The sequence below is a fragment of the Danio rerio genome, chromosome 11 (genome assembly GCF_049306965.1).
Source record: "Danio rerio strain Tuebingen ecotype United States chromosome 11, GRCz12tu, whole genome shotgun sequence".
NCBI classification, from domain to species: Eukaryota; Metazoa; Chordata; class Actinopteri; order Cypriniformes; family Danionidae; genus Danio; species Danio rerio.
Genome location: NC_133186.1, coordinates 10482496 through 10499411, shown reverse-complemented (window position 1 = coordinate 10499411; position 16916 = coordinate 10482496). Strand labels below are relative to the sequence as shown.

Sequence of the window (16916 nt, the reverse complement as noted above, 5' to 3'; positions counted from 1 at the left end):
CCCTGGAGTCCTCTGGGGTTCACTCTGGTCTGGGTTCTACTCTAGTCCAGCTTTTATAAGGGTGGTTTTCTGAAGTTAACTCCCCCGAGGTATCTTTTATAGTCTGTTCGAAAGCGATTTGCATAGGCATTCTGCGGTGTAAATTGATGCAGAAATGTTTAAAGTTGACACAAATGTTCCACACGCAATAACATAAAATGTAAACAATCATTCAGTACCCCGAATTAGCTTTGCAGGGACATCGAACATGAACTATCTATCATCTTTTGGTTAAACATTAATTGCAGTAGTATTAAAACCATAATACATGAACAAGAGACTTGTTGCGAAACACCTGATTACACACAAAGAGAATAAGTTTACGTTAAAAGTTTAAGACTTCATCAGGGAGCTTATAGAAGTTCTCTGTGTGTCCATTTGAGCACATTTCTTTGTGTCGTAAACGCCTTGGAATCGAATTACACACTAACTATGCAGTCTTTTCCTGGGTTTTAGAGGTTGGGGTTTTATTATTTATTGAATAAAAGCAAATTAATTTGATCGGCCATATTTGTTACAGATGATAAAGAACTTTTATTAACTTAAAACTCTACTAGCTGGCCTCATTGACTTATCTAGGTCTTGAGGTAACACTGTAGTCTGTAATTAATTCCCAATATTAAATAGTTGCTTATTAGCATGCATAATATTGACATATTGGTTGCTTATTAGTACTTACAATGAGCATATTCTGCATGATTTTATTCCACATCTCTAGTCCGACCCAATACCTAAATCTTACTACTATCATTATATAAAAAAAATACTGAATTATGAGTTTATTGAAGCGAAAGTCACTTGTTAATGGTTTCTTAAAAGCCGGGATTGAACTTTAAAGTAGTGTCTTGGCTGAAATGGGTATGCCTACAGGTTCAGAGGGTGTTAAGTTCAAGTGGGATGATAGGTGATGAGAAATTTAGATTCACTTACAGAAGAGCAAGCCAAACTAGAAGACTTGCCAAAATATGCAGAAACAAACAATGCTGTAAAACAAGAATATACAAGAATGGTGCTTTTACAAGGTAGTTGATGGAATGTATTGGTTTATCTTGAACATTTTTGATACATTTTTTCTTTGTCAAGCCCCATAATACACAGCAACTTTTTGCAAGGAAGTACTTTTAAAATAAAACTAAAGTAAAATTATTAAATACTTTAAAGAATATGTTTGTTTTTTTAACATAAGGGGTGATTTATTTTTGTAATTCTACTATTTGACATTAGTAGAACTGAAACTACATGCAGTATGTCACCTTTAAAGAAACTACTCAAAGTCTGGCTCATATATTTCATTAGTTTACCCTCATTCAGGCCTAAAGGCTAAAATCCACTGGGCTGGGCTTCACATTACACTAGTGGACTCTCATTACACCACTGGAATCTCATAGGCCCAGCTTAAATCATAAACCTTAACTATAAACCTTACACCATGCCAATGCTTAATCTCATCCATATGTCAGCTCATTTATAAGCGGATAAATCAGAGGAGGATAAGTATCTGCTCCCCAGATTAATAGACCTTGGTGAGGAATAAAAGTGGATTAGAAAATGTTTTAGGGCCACGTTGAGAGACCCACAATCCTCCACTCCATATATTTTCTCTTCAGGGAAAGGCTTGGTTAAAACTTCAATTTTAAAAAGGGAATAAATAAATGAATGAATTAATGAAGTGAACATAAACCTGCCTGTAATTGCTTCTCTAATTCTTTAAGGGATAGTTTGTCCTAAAATAAAATATAAAAAAAAAGGTTATAAATATTTCCTAGGATATTGCTTTATTCTTTCATTATTGACTTTGCTGAGTCATTTCTAAGATCTATTTTTACCCTACTTTTATTTTAAAGACATCATTCAATGATAATCTTTCCAAATTATGGTTTAGTCCAAGGTTTAAGTTAATCACATAGGCCAGTTTTACAAAATGATGTTTAAGAATATTGTTAAATAATGTTTTTCATGAAGTTGCAGGTTGTCTGCTGTGCTTTTTGAGGTGCTTTACATGGGCATAGAATGTTTTAAAGCTTGATTGCACCTTTTTTTATTGCATTTTTTATCTGCCAACCTTCCTGCAGTGCCTCTAGTGGATCTGGGTGACAAGCTAAATTCTCTAAGAGACTGTTTTGGCATTACAAATCTCTTAATGTGCAAATGTGCATGAAAAACTTCTGTGCAACCTCAGAGGACTAGAGTAAACAGATACTGAGAGACAGATGGACATAAAAGACAGACAGAGTCTCTGACAGATGGAGGGGGAAATGCAGTTACAGTCACTTTCTATGAAGTGGATGAGTTTTATCCTTTTTTTTTTAGATAACCCCAAACAAAGGCAGAAAAGGGAAAGCACTTTTTTGGTGATTCAGCTGTTGTGTTATTTTATTAAGTCTATCGGGATCTAAAATTGGGTGCAGATATTTGCAGGTATAAAAATTTAAATTACCATAATTATGCACAGATTTATTTGGGTAGTCGATTACACGGCTAATTAAGAACTTCAATTTATCACTGATTACTGTTTGGATTTAGCCAGTACATGTCAATTTTCTCAATCAACAGTGTTATTGACTTGGTCAGCATATGGGAAGGCACACAAAATGTCACCTCTATTTTCTTGCATCTAATGCATGGAAACCTTGTTAGGCGCTTTATATTTACTTGTATTTAAAGTTATATATACTTTGGGTGTCATATCAGAATTTAAAATCAAACAAATTGCTGGTGTATGTCTCGCTGGCACATCTGTGACTAAGACAGTAAGTCTTTGTGTGTCTTTTTGTAGCAAGAGCCATGGTATCCAGGGTCATGTCAGCATAAAACAAACAAAGATGAATCACATCCAAATAGAATAATTGCAAAAATACTCATTCCTCTTTTCAGATGCATTCCTAACCGCTCGTTTTGCACTCCTGTGGTTCTAGATCAGGGGTCACCAGTCTTGTTCCTGGAGGTCCGGTGCCCTGGAGGGTTTAGCTCCAACTTGCCTCAACACACCTGCCTGGGTGTTTCAAGTATACCTAGTAAGACCTTGATTAGGTTGTTCAGGTGTGTTTGATTAGGGTTGGAGCTAAAATCTGCAGGACACTGGACCTCCATGAACCAGTTTGTTGATCCTGGTTTTACATAGATGAGGAGTTTCCTCCCAAAATCTTTAAAGTGATTTGAGTCCCTAGAAAAGCGCTATATAAATGTAAGGAATTATAATTAGGTTTTGATAACTTCGTTACACCCATACTACAAGTTACGCCCCCTTGATGTTATGCTTCTCTCTTGCAGTTCACAGACAAACACTACTCTACTCTAGAATATCACTGGGTGTTTCTCAATATGCGTTCTTCAGTGGTCTTGAGTCCTCGTGTTCTTGTGTAACGTCATCATCATCTGCCAAAGTTCAGTTCCAATACTCAAGATTGCAAGTACAGAGGACGCATGAAACTTCCCGGATGTGTTCTTGATATCGAGGACGCAACGATGCAGACTTGAGCACCGCTCTCGCTCTAGAAGTCCCAGAAGACATTGCGACTGGAGGTGAGAAGCTCAGCATTTTATATAGATTTATTATTAAAGTTCAGAGATAAAACTTATTTACCTCAGGAGCTTCCCTACATGGAACGGTGAATATAAACATTATTGTCATGTTTATCGTCAGTCTATAGTAATTGAAAATTGGCTTCTGTACTAGTAGGCAGGCTTTATTCGCCATATAGCGATCGATGATTGGCTCCTGTATTAGTAGGCGGGGATTTATTCACCATATTGACAATTACACTTTTCTCTATTCTAAAAGATACAAGTGACAAGTCTTGTGTATTCTATAGTCTTTTGTCTGACTTCATGGGGTTGGTTTTGTTTTGTGCGGTGAACAGATTCAGTGAAAGTAATTGACTGAACGCGGAGACCGGACAGCCTAATTTAAACCAATGTATCAGCTTGTGGACATGCATCACAGAGCTGGTGCAAAGCATCAAATTTCTGTCTAATATATATTTTTAAAAATTATACATTTTCTATTTTTCTTTTAACATACTGTTCATTTGATGCCCCTTGGTCCACTCTCTCTCAGGCTGCTCCAGAGGATTTACATTCAGACTAAGGATGCAATGATTAAAATGACACATGACTTCACGCTTTACTAAGTCACGTCTGTGTGGATTATGTCGAGACATATGTCCTTATCAAGTCGATCTAATAACATTCTGTATGAAGATGTAAAAACCTGCAATGTAAACAACCGTGCCAATTTTGAGGCTGATATAGCGCAAGCTTTGTGATCGGTCGGCTTGGTAGCAGTGACCAGTGTGGGTAGGACCAAGAGTCGTGTGAACCCGGTGGAGCAAGTGTTAACAAGTGTCAAATCCCGCAAAGAAGCTCCAGATGGAAACTGTTTGTTTACCTTATGTTTAATATTGTTGTACGCTGGTTCCCGCCTCTGAATGAGTGAGTTTTAGCTACTTGTACATTAAGGTAGCGTTTCAGAAAAAACTGAACACCTGCGAAGAAACTCGACACAGAGGAACATAAAAGCCTACTGCCAGCTAGCGCTTCGGAAGTGTTATTGCAAAGCAACACAAACATCATGCAGAAGGATAAATGCGTAACTACGTGCAAGGCATGTGCTGTGGGTCACACCGATCACTCAACGTAAAAGTTTGAACCAGAATTTAGTTCGGTTTGAGTACGAACCAAGGTAAGGAGCTGCAGTCATGTAAAGTAAAAATACTTGCCTCTATTAAATCAGATAATAATGGACTTTGTTGAAGCCCACAGACAAGTCAGTATAGTACAGAGAGTGGACCAAAGCGCATCAAACGATCAGCAATTTTATATATATATATATATATATATATATATATATATATATATATATATATATATATGTATGTTTTTCACATATTTTACAAAAATATGATTTTTGTATATGCATCATCTTTGCGATGCATGTCCACAAACGCACACATTGGTTTAAATTAAACCATTAAATTAATCCGTTCTCCGTTTTCGGTCAATAAATTCCACTGTTTCCATTCACCTCGGATGACGGAACCCAACCCCATGACGTCAGTCACAGGCTGTTTCTCAATATGCGTTCTTCAGTGGTATTGCATCCTCGTGTTTTCGTGTCACGCCATCATCAGCTGCAAGTTCAGTTCCAATACTCAAGATCACAAGAACAAAGGGTGTGTAAAACTTTCTGGATAGGTTTTTCATATCAAGGATCCACCGATAGAGCACCGAACTCCCTTTAGAAGTCCCAGAAGTCATTGCAAAGGAGGTGGGAAGCGCAGCATTTTAAATAGAATTATTATTAAAGTTCAGAGATATCACTTATTTACCTTAGGAGTTTACTTAAATGAAAAGGTGAATATAAATATTACCCTGGACATCTTAATAAAGGAATAAACACATTAAGGGTGTTTTTTTTTTTGCTGAAATTCGTATTAAAATCTGTTTTATTTATGTTGTGTGATGTACATTAATAATGTTTTTATGCAGAGTATATATTTTGAAAAGGTAAAAAACAGTAAATTGCTGTATGAATGCTATAATGTTTAAATAATTTTCCATTAAAAATGCGTGAAGGTCACATGACATACAAATTAAATCAAATGAATTTATACAAACTAGTCACTTTACTGACAATAATATAGTTACAATGCCTCAATAACAGCTGAAAATTTTCTAACAGTATACGATTGCAAAAAGTCTTTTTATATCCCTAAACTAAGAAACAGAAAGAACTTATTCTGAAAGTGCAATTAGGCCTTTGGGACAATGATGGAAACAGGCTAAACTTTTCTATTATGTAAACACAAATATTTCCCACTTACTGGTGTCAAAGTAAATCCATCTAATCAAACCGATATAATTGTGCAAATCTGTCTATTGGTAGGAAAAATTAAACAAATGCCAGCATAGGTTGCATAACACAACCTCCAACCATGCAAGGTATGAGAAAATATGACCCAGAGTACAAGTTTGTTGGGTCACTACTTCTGGTGTAAAGTCTTGAAGCAACTCAAATGAGTTGAAGCGATGTCTAGTTTGTGTGTGTGTGTGGAATTATTTAGTGCAAAAGAGCACTATAAAGGCCAAAACATGGCCTTGAGAAGTTGGCTGAGGTTCTGGTGTGGGCAGGGTCAGAGGGGTGCGAACATTTCTCAACTTTTGGGCGTGACTGTACAATAGATGTCTTGTGCATACATATTCTTAAGGTCTTGATGAGATGGAATCGATTTCTGTGGGTTATAGCAGAGGTTGGCAGCAGAGTTTTTGAATTCCAAATTGTGCCCATATACAATAGATGGAATTTGATGGCTGATAACTTAGCGTCTAGAATGAATAATCCTGTGTCCGATGCAGGATTTGTTACACAATTTGGTTTCCATCAGAGTAAAATTACAATGTTAGGTGCAAGGAACGACCAAAATCTTATTTCACAGTATGAGAAGTGTTTGTTTCACAACAGTGTGATGAAAACAGGCTCAGTTGCTGACATGGCATTGAAATATTTGCTTTACCAACCATCTCACTTACTTAACTAAAACAAACTAATGTCTTTTGTTGATTGACATTTTTATCGCAAATAAGTTTGAAATTGATTTAACACATTGTTTATATTTAATAAATGGATCTGTAAATTAGATCATTGATAACATATGTTTCTTTTTTTTAACTATATTCAGTTAAAAGCTCTCAATTAAAAAGTCATAGAAACATGACAGGATGAAAACAGCCAGTAATGTATCATATCTGCCACATACTAGCAACCAATTTTAAGCATTCCAAACCCAAAGATTAATATCTTCTAGTCTTAATGTCATACAGGCTTGATGTTTGAGTATTATCATTCACATTGGCAAGCACCCTTTGGAGTATTATCTTTAGCAGCTGCCATTCACTCCCATCAAATCAGACTACCCTAGCAACTGATTAAGATGTCTGTCTCTGCATCAGAACAACGTCTCATCCGTCTTTGGGATGAGACATTAAACCAAGGTCTTGACTCTCTGTTGTCATTAAAAATCCCATGACACTTCTCGTAAAGAGTAGGGGGGTAACCCCGGTGTCCTGGCTAAAAGTCCCTCAATCGGCCCTCATGAGGCCTTCATGGCCTCCCAATAATCTTCATCCACCAAATTGGCTGTATCACTGTCTCCTCACTCCACCAATAGCTTGTGTGTGGTGAACGCACTGGCGCCATTGTCTTGTGGCTGCCGTCGCATCATCCAATTGGATGCTGCACACTGGTGGTGGTATGGAGAGACCCGCCACATGATTGTGAAGCGCTTGGGGTGTTTGGTCTTACACGATAAATGCGCTTTACAAATACACCCATTAAATACACCCGTTACATAACACAACATTACATATTGTATAAACACAGGGATTTACTGTTGTGTTTTTAAATCATGCCAGCAAACATGACTTCCAGTGTGTTACTCATGCTAGCTACATGCTTATAGTTATTACTTAAGTGCATACCCCCTATTATACACTACCTGACAAAAGTCTTGTCGCTTATCCAAGACTTCTAGTTGATCATTTGGTATCAGAAGTGGCTTATATGAACGGCAAAGGCCTCTAGATTATGCGTATTTTACTAAAATAAAATATGATCATGCCTAGATTTTTAATGATTTACTTAGGACAAAAAAGTTCTGACTTTGCTTAGACAAAAGTCTTATCACTTAGACATAATGTGCAGTAATATAAAGTCATGGTGTGGTGGAAAAAGAATTCATATTGTGTATGACTCCCATGAGCTTGGAGGACTGAATCTATACAGCTCAGCAATGACTCAAATAACTTATTAATTAAGGAGAGCATTCTTCTAGGACTCATTGGATTCATCTTCAATGCCTCCTCCATCTTATCCCAGACACGCTCAATAATGTTTAGCTTTAGTGACTGGGCTGGTCAATCCTTGAACACGATGTGGAGGCAGTATAATGAAGGAGTGCTATCCTGCTGAAAAATTCTTGTGGTTTGTAATGTAATGGGCAGCACAAATGTCTGGATACCTCAGGCTGTTGATGTTTCCCTCCGCTCCCTTGCACGCCCCCATACTGAATGTAACTCCAAACCATGAATTTCTTTCACCAAACTTGACAGATTTCTGTGAGAATCTTGAGTTCATGTGGGTTCACAGTCTCTGTGATGATTGGGATGCAGTTCAACAGATGATTATTCTTAAAAATCTACCTTCTGCTACTTTTCCAAATTATCTAGAAGTCATGTTATTATTTGTTACTCTTACAACTGGGATTGATGTCAACTTTTGCTAGGTAGTGTATTGTATGTATGTTTGCATGTATGTATGTATAAAAAAATAAGAATAAACTAATGTGTGAGGCAAGGATAGGAAATCCGAATTTATAGTATTCGAAAGACAGTAGGGGAGACTTACCTGGATGACCTGTTACTTCAGGCAAGATTCTGAAGTACACCTTTAATGGATACTATACTATGCCATGAGTACACGAGAGAATACTCATGCAACTGATACAGGTAGGCCATTTTATAATGACAAACAGTGGATCTAGGGCCTACTCACACTATGCTATCCGCACCATGCCCAGGCCCGTTTCCCGGATCGTTTGAGAAGTGTTCCCTAAGGACTAAAGCTATATAACTAGAGAAATCTCCACTGTGCTGAGCGAAAGCGCTTACTGAACAGCGCAACATCAATGATGTAAGCGTGCCCAGGCCTGATTGTAATGTGAGTGCGGGCCGTCGGGGAAGACGGGAGGGGGGACAAGCGTGTTTTTGCCCAGTTCGAGGCAACTGTACATAGTGTGAGACTGCCCTTAGTATCTGAATTCCAATAATTCTACTTGTATTCATACTATAGTATAAACAAAATATTTACAAAATATAAATAAAGTTCTGGGGTAAATTCAAATGAAGTACCAACTCATGTAGTTTGCAATTTCAAGAATTACAATTTTGAATAAAACTGTTTGGCATAAGAATTATGGTTTTAGGTGCTGTATGCAAGTTTTCGACTCTTGTAAAGCATAAATACTACTATATGTTTGCAGATATTTAAGAAACATGCTAAATGAAATCTTGTTTATCTGAAAAACAATGCTGAAGTGAAAATGTCTGTTAAATGGCGGAGCAACTGTCTTTGTTTTGGTCATTTGACCTGCCCAATGCCAGTTTAGCCAGTCGTATTTCAGCACACTTGGTTGTCTTCATGGAAAACCACATTTTTAATTTATTCAGACAGAAAGCCACTCAAAGTACGCATCTGTGACTGAAATGCAACCTTGGTGGACAGTAGCAGCCTCCGAAATGAAACGCAGATTCAGAGTTCCACATGAGCTGGTTATTAATTAACAAATATTAGTAATATTATTAATGTAAACATTAGGTGAGCAGGTTAAATTGTAACCGTGTCCTAACAACACTCAACATGATGAGATTGGCAGTGATTAGCAATTTGGCTGTTTGCACCAGACCCAACATGACAGAAATTTAAATACAGCCATTCAGTTAGCACAGAATAGTGCATTTACTGCACTCCAACAAAACGGTAAAGTTTTAATATCTAATTAATACATAATAAACCTCTTTAACATTGTCAAATCTAAACGCTGAGTCACTGATATGTGTTGGCATTGAGTTGTCTATGCATTGAAGTTCTATTTCAAGTGGTTTATTTTTAGTATATGGCAATAAATGTCTAGAATTGCAGCATTTAAACTCAAATAATTAATTAATTATTAATAAACACTGAATAAATCACCTGAGGAGTAGCTGAGGTGATAATTGTCATTGTTTTCTGTTGTTCAGCTGCAAGAAATCGAAGCTGTTTCTAAAAAAATAAATAAAGTTGTGGGTTAGGGTTAGGGATAGGCTCGACAGTCACACTGCTGTTGGTGCCGTCAATCTGGCAACCTGCGCTCATTTTTTTTTTTTTTTTTAAACCAGGTGTCCAATACCTAGTTCAACCACTGGGCATCAAACTTGCACACTGCATCTTTAGTATCTCCGCTCCGCATTGTCGCTAACAACGGCCATTAGCTGTTAATAATCCACTGTAAACAATGGCATCATGCTGTCTATTGCTTTATCAGTCTATTAAAACATGATACAAAACCATTGAAATGTACTAGCATCATGTTAACAGCATGCTCAATCATCCTTGCATCACACATGCTAATCAATGCTAATGACATGCTAAAAACAAATGTTGCTAAATAATGATGTTCGTTTTTTTACCTCAACATTTTAATGAACCATTTTGTTAATATACCTGTGGATTGCTACCAAATCAGGAGTTTGTTCAGGTGTTTCAGTCTTAAATATTATAAAGAGTTATCATATCAATTCGAAAAAAAGTTTTAATATTTGTACATCCATATTTGATTATCTCCATTGAAAATATCCAAAACAGACTTTATATTGTTGTCACAAAATGTCATATATGTCATGTGACATATACCCTTCTGATATGACAGCAGTAATAGAATATAGGCAAATCAGTGGCGGGAAAAAAAAGAGCAGCCACTCTTCAGCGAAACAAAGCTAGCGGCATAAAGGGAAAGAAGCGTTTTTGAAGGGAGAGACAAAGTAAGCGAATGATCGAGTGAAAGGCGAGAGGACAAAAAGAGTTCAAAAGAGAGAGGGCCTGCTCTGATTGTGATGGGACATTCATCATCCTCTCTGTAGATTTGGGAGGCGCCACAGAGGGACTGACAGCGCTGAGGTTTCTGTCAGAGTTATAGATAGAGCTGTAGGCTGTCGAGCTGCACACTGAAGCTGTGAACACCGCTCGCTCTCGGCCTCCTGGGACGCTAATTACTGGCATGTTAAATGACTCTATAGGCCAATTCGCCGATGCGGTAATGGATCGGGGTGGTGTGTTCTCGATTGGGACTCTTCCATCATTGCTGGGGATTATAGAGGAAATTGCTTATTTGGGGCTGTGGAAGTATGGTGTCATCTAAGGTTACGGGGAGGTTGTTGCTATATTTGATAATGCTAATGGTAAAAGGGTGAAATGAAATTTAACGCATGCTTTTGTCTTGTTAGTTGAAGTAACTCAATGAAGTTGGAGAGTGGACAGGAACTGCAGAGGAAAATGGTTCTCGGGTTGATGCTTTTTTGATGATTTCTTCCTCATGTATCTGGCGTTTTGGGCTAGTTGGAAACCAAAAGCTGCTGGTAATGTGAAGTAGATGTGAAGTTTAAGTTACTGAACAGGGGGACCATCAAAATATAGTGTAAACGCAATAATACTCTCATTTATTACTAAATATTAAGCTCTATTTTTCTGAAAGGCTCAGTAATAATTAGTGTTTGGATGAATGAACACAATTAGAGTTAGAATTGCTAATAAAATTACGTTTACATTTAGTTAAAGAAAATTGTAATGTAAGGTTGGAACATTTCCATTACCCCAAAATCCAAAGAAACTTTCATTAATTACTTATCCTTTGGCTTAGTTTCTTTTTTAACAGGGGTCGCCATAGCAGAATTAACCGTTATCTGTTTTAGCATAAGTTTTATGCGGCGGATGCCCTTCCAGCCACAACCTAGTACAGGGAAACACACATACATTCACACACACACACACCCCCATACACTATGACCAATTTAGTTTGTCCAATTCTCCTGTACCAAATGTCTTTGGACTGTGGGGGGAAACTGGAACACCCAGATAAAACCCACAGGGAGAACATGCAAACTCCACATAGAAATACCAACTGGCCCAGCCAGGACATGAACTAACTTCTTGCTGAGAGGCAAGAGTGCTAACCACTGAGCCACCATGCTGGAACACCCAAAATCAACAAACAAAAATAATAATAATTAGTTTTTATACAAAAAAATGTCCAATTATATTGATTTCCTTTCACATGAGTGATTTTAAATTAGTCTACATTATATGTATATTAATTAGTACAATGACATCAATACAATTCTATATCTTTTAGTTTTGATAACAGCTTTCAATTGAAAATTTGAAAAAATTAAGAAATAATTATCTGTATCAAATTTGTGTGCGAGCATGTAAATGTTTTCATGACATATCAGGACACAAATGTGCATAATAGCATGAGTATGACAGCTATTACAAGGATATGGTGAATTATAGTGAATGAGTTTTATTTTTCTGAAAGTGAAACTGCACACAGTATCCTGTAAGGGGTTTAGGGTAGGGAAATAGAAAATAGTTTGTACAGTATAAAAATAATGAAAACCTATACACTGACTGGCCACTTTATTAAGTACACCTGACCAACTACTTGTTGCAAACTTCCAAATCAGTCAAAAACATGGCAGCAACTCAGTGCATTTAGGCATGTAGACATGGTTGAGACAATCTGCTGCAGTTCCAACCCAGCATCAGAATGGTGAAGAAATTTGATTTAAGTGACTTTGAACGTGGCATGGTTGTTGGTGCCAGACAGGATGGTCTGAGTATTTCAGAAATTGCTGATCTGCTGGGATTTTCACGCACAACCATCTCTAGGGTTTACAGAAAATTTTCAGAAAAAAAGAAAATATCTAGTGAGCGGCAGTTCTGTGAGCACAAATGCCTTGCTGATGTCAGAGGAGAATGGCCATACTGGTTGAAGCTGATAGAAAGGCAATAGTAGCTCAAATAACCACTCATTACATCTGAGGTATGCAAAAGAGCATCTTTGAATACCCATCAAGACAAACCTTGAAGCAGACGGGCTACAGCAGCAGTTCGCACAGGCTCACTAAAACTGGACAGTAGACGATTAGAAAAACGTTGCCTAGTCAGTTGTGTCTCGATTTCAGTTGCAACATTAGGAATGTAGGGTCGGAATTTGCCATTAATAACATGAAAGCATGGATCCATTCTGCCTTGTATCAACGGTTCAGGCTGGTTGGGGTGGTGTAAATGGTGTGGGGGATATTTTCTTGGCACACTTTGCTCCCATTAGTACCAAATGAGCATTGTGTCAACGCCACAGCCTACTTGAGTGTTGTTGCTGACCAGGCACGTGCACACATAGGGCTTAACCTGTGCAGTGCACATGCCCTTTTCAGTCTTGGATAGAAAGTGCTCATCCAAAGTGATCTAAAGTGCCCAAGCGACACCCCCCCCCCCCCTTTCTTCAGTTTTCCCGCGACATACACCCCCACCCCCACCACCTAACCCCCCCAACCACCCCCACCCCCCCAAACACACACACACCACCTTTTTTCAGTTTGTGCGCAACACCCGCCCCCCCCACCCCCCCCCCCCTCCCTTCAGTTTTAGCGCAAACAACCCTTCTGAAGGCAAAAGGGGGTCCCGGTACTAATAAGGTGTGCTTAACAAAGTGGTCGCTATGTGTAGAAGTGCCTACAATTCACAAAAACAAACCTGTGTGTGCATTTTTGTGTATATTCTTTGATACTGGGGTGAAATATGACGAGTTTCAACCAACATAAATGCATTTTCCCTTTTTTCTATTTATTATTATTCTCTTAAGTGATGCTTATTCTGTTTTTAATTATTTTTGTATATATTATCCAATTTCTCAATTTTTTTTTTACTAATAATACTTTTCAGTGAAACGAAAGGCATGTTTAAAGTTTACTTAAATATTTTACAAAAAAATAAATAAATAAGCTAAACGATTTTTACTGAATCGTTTTATTATTTATGATGCTGTTAGCTGGGCTGATATGATAATGGAAGTTATCCATTGACACTGCTTGCCTGTACAAATTCCAGCAGGTATTATGCCTTGCTATAATGCGGCAAGCATTAGCCTACTGGCAGTGTAGAGTAAATGCATTGTTATCTCCGACACAAATCCTTCCCCTCGGTTAGACGTCCTGCTAATGATGCTCGCTGCTACGCCAACAGGCTCCAGCTGAGCTTTATGTTCGATATTCACTACTCAGTTCACTTCAAGGGATGTTCTAGGAAGCTTTAATTATGATTCATGCATATATATATTTATATACATAGTGCCAGGTTGGTATTCGGGTTCTTTCAGGCATTAAATCACACTGTCTGTCATTTTCCACCATGCATGGTTTAACAGCCAAAGCAGAGTGATGAGCTTCTGATTGGCCCTTATGTCTCGCGTTCATTTTAATGAAACTCACACCATTGTGCAGCCATGAGCGGTGAAGAGACATATTTCACCCTGACACACAGCACTCCGCTCTCACAATTCACTTATTTCTAACTGCTTTACACCAGACAGATGGGTACATAAATTTCCCCCCACGCAGCAAATATAAATACCAATAACAATAAATGCTGCTTTAAAAATGAAGGACTTCATTGGAACACGCACGTCACGTGGTTGGAGAGATGAGTAGCGGTTGTTAGAGGCCTATGAAATCATTTTTATTTATGCCCCAATTTACATTTTAATTTTAAAGTTCCTTTTTAGAGTTTCTGTATTCTTTTTTTAGCACATTTTATTTGCTTTTGGACTATTTTATAATAAAAGAAGTTTAATAAACTAAAATAATGTAGTAAAAATCATGAATATTGTTTAACCCTCCTTTTACCCTAAAATCTGCGAACACCTTGACTTCTCTGAGGTCTGTTTGATACCATCAATTTGAAGAATATGATTTTTATGATTTTTATTTTTTTTTTTTGCCAAAGGGTTAGTGTCAGGTAATTCGTGTCTTTGTTGACTACTTTACAACTGTCTGAAATCAATCTTCAAAATGATGTATGGGGTCAATTTGACACCAAAAAATAAAATAAATAAATAAATAAATAAATAAATAAGATTTGCTGGGCATGTATTGTCTAAAGCAGAGGTTCACAATTTTTTTTCCAGCACCAGCTCAGAAAAAAGTACCACCATAATTACAAGGCAGAATAATTCCTATTATTAAGAATATTTACTATTGTCAGCCACTTTAAACATTATAAATAGTTTGAATATTAACACTGTACTTTGCTTACAAGTAAAAAAATAATAATAAAATAAAGTCACCGTTAAAAAATGTGCTTTTAAAAATTATAGGCTACTGTTCTTAAAGTAAAAAGGAAACTGCAGTACTTAAATGTGAAGCATTATCAGATAGTAACCTATTCATCTAAACCTAGAAAATGTTGTTTGGACCTTGTAAATATAGGCATCATAAAAGCATCATAAGTATGTCATCATATTCATATATAAACCATTTTTGATCAATTTTGAAACGTGTTGCATGTACACGACATACTATTTTTGTAGATCTTTAAATCTAAATGTTAACTTGTATTTCCAATAAATGATTTGAAATTACATATTTAAATTAGCAATTAGATCTGCTTACTGCGCATCATTTAGAGTGTTTCAGAAAATTGAGTGCTTACATGCGTAAATACACTGCTTGACCAGTTCCTATGTGATTTATCCATTCAAACATGCTGGATTTCCATGATTTGAGATTTCATCTTAAGTGAACCATGTAGTTTGCGTTAACCGTACACAGCTATATTCTACCTCTAAGCTTCAAGCATAGCAAAGTTGCTTGAGTCTATGTTCTGTGTCCCATATCACGCTATCCTGTATTGCTGCAAGTTTGTCACACTCTCGTCTTCCCTGCCTTGTTTCTTTGTCAATAAAGTATATGATATGGATGAAAACATGGAATGTCTTCAGAGACATGGTGGCTAGAAATATTAACCTTTAATAATAAAATATTAACCTGTCAACATTCAGAAATCTTGCTTTTGCTTCTCCTTTGAACTTGTACACTCCTGCCAAAATGAGCAACCCAATGTGGGCTTGCAAATCAGTCACATCAAAGTTTTTCCAGCTGTCCCCATAGACTCTTCTACTCTAAGTTTGCATTTCAAGTAAATCGTTTTCAATTGATAGTGTAATTAAAAGCTGAAATGCTGATTTTATGTCTTGAACATGACTGGCAGCATATCTGGTGGGCCCTGAAACCATTTTGGTGGTATTAGCAGCATTATGTCTAACCCTGTTATTCAAGTGGGAAGCGGGAGCATAATAATTTTCCATTTTTGGAAGGTAATGTGTCTACTGGTGGTTGAGGGTCAACAGGAGGGTCAACACTAGGAGTCTCATTCTCATGTGAAGAGGATGCCACATAATCAGGGTCCTCCTCAAGATTCTCCCATCTCAGACATATTCTCCTCTGTCATTTTTACTGTCAAAACCTGTGGCAAAATCTCAAAGTTCTCGCAAGAATGTAATAATCAAATATGAAATAGTGAATTAAATTAAGATTCCCCTCTACCCCCATGTCATTTAAACTGTCAGTGGCTCTCCAGATACTACAGGTATGGTTGTGTTAGTTTTATTATACTTAACATAAAAAAAATTGCTGTGCAAATCATAAAATTATAGCATGTTATAGTGACCTCAATATCATTTTACATTTTACATTTACATTTAGTCATTTAGCAGACGCTTTTATCCAAAGCGACTTACAATATCACCCAAAACATTTGTGTAAATTATTTATAGTTCTTATGTTTTATACAGCAAATTGACCCCAAAGAACACGGATGTGACAAAATGTTTACAGGGCAAAAAATAATATCATGTTAATTTTGTTTACCACATTTTCCCCATTAAGTTAGGAAACGTCATTCAATCTGGAGAAAATAAATTATAATAGATTGACCCCAAGGATAATAGGAGGGTTAAATTAAACAGTATTATAGTTTAACACATTTACACATCAACTATAAATTTAATTATCTGGAAATTGATCATACAAACTTTTTTTAAAAAGGTTTTATGAGCATTTTTAGCCAGTCTGTATACTACAAGAACTTAGATTCTCAACAGTCAGTGGTCATTATTTTCTGATTATCCTTTTCATGATGAGACATACATTATCAATAGGACACTAATCTGGACATCAGGAATGCCAGTCAAGCACATTCATTCTGTGTCTGTAAACCCAAGCTGTTGTAG

The 16916-nt window shown here is 36.9% G+C and overlaps 1 protein-coding gene across 13 annotated transcripts in view; it reads left to right on the top strand.

Moving 5' to 3' along the window:
* nlgn1 (neuroligin 1) overlaps positions 1-16916 on the top strand; it is a 771338-nt gene that overhangs the window by 178892 nt on the left and 575530 nt on the right. The gene's annotated exons all lie outside the window — the stretch shown is intronic.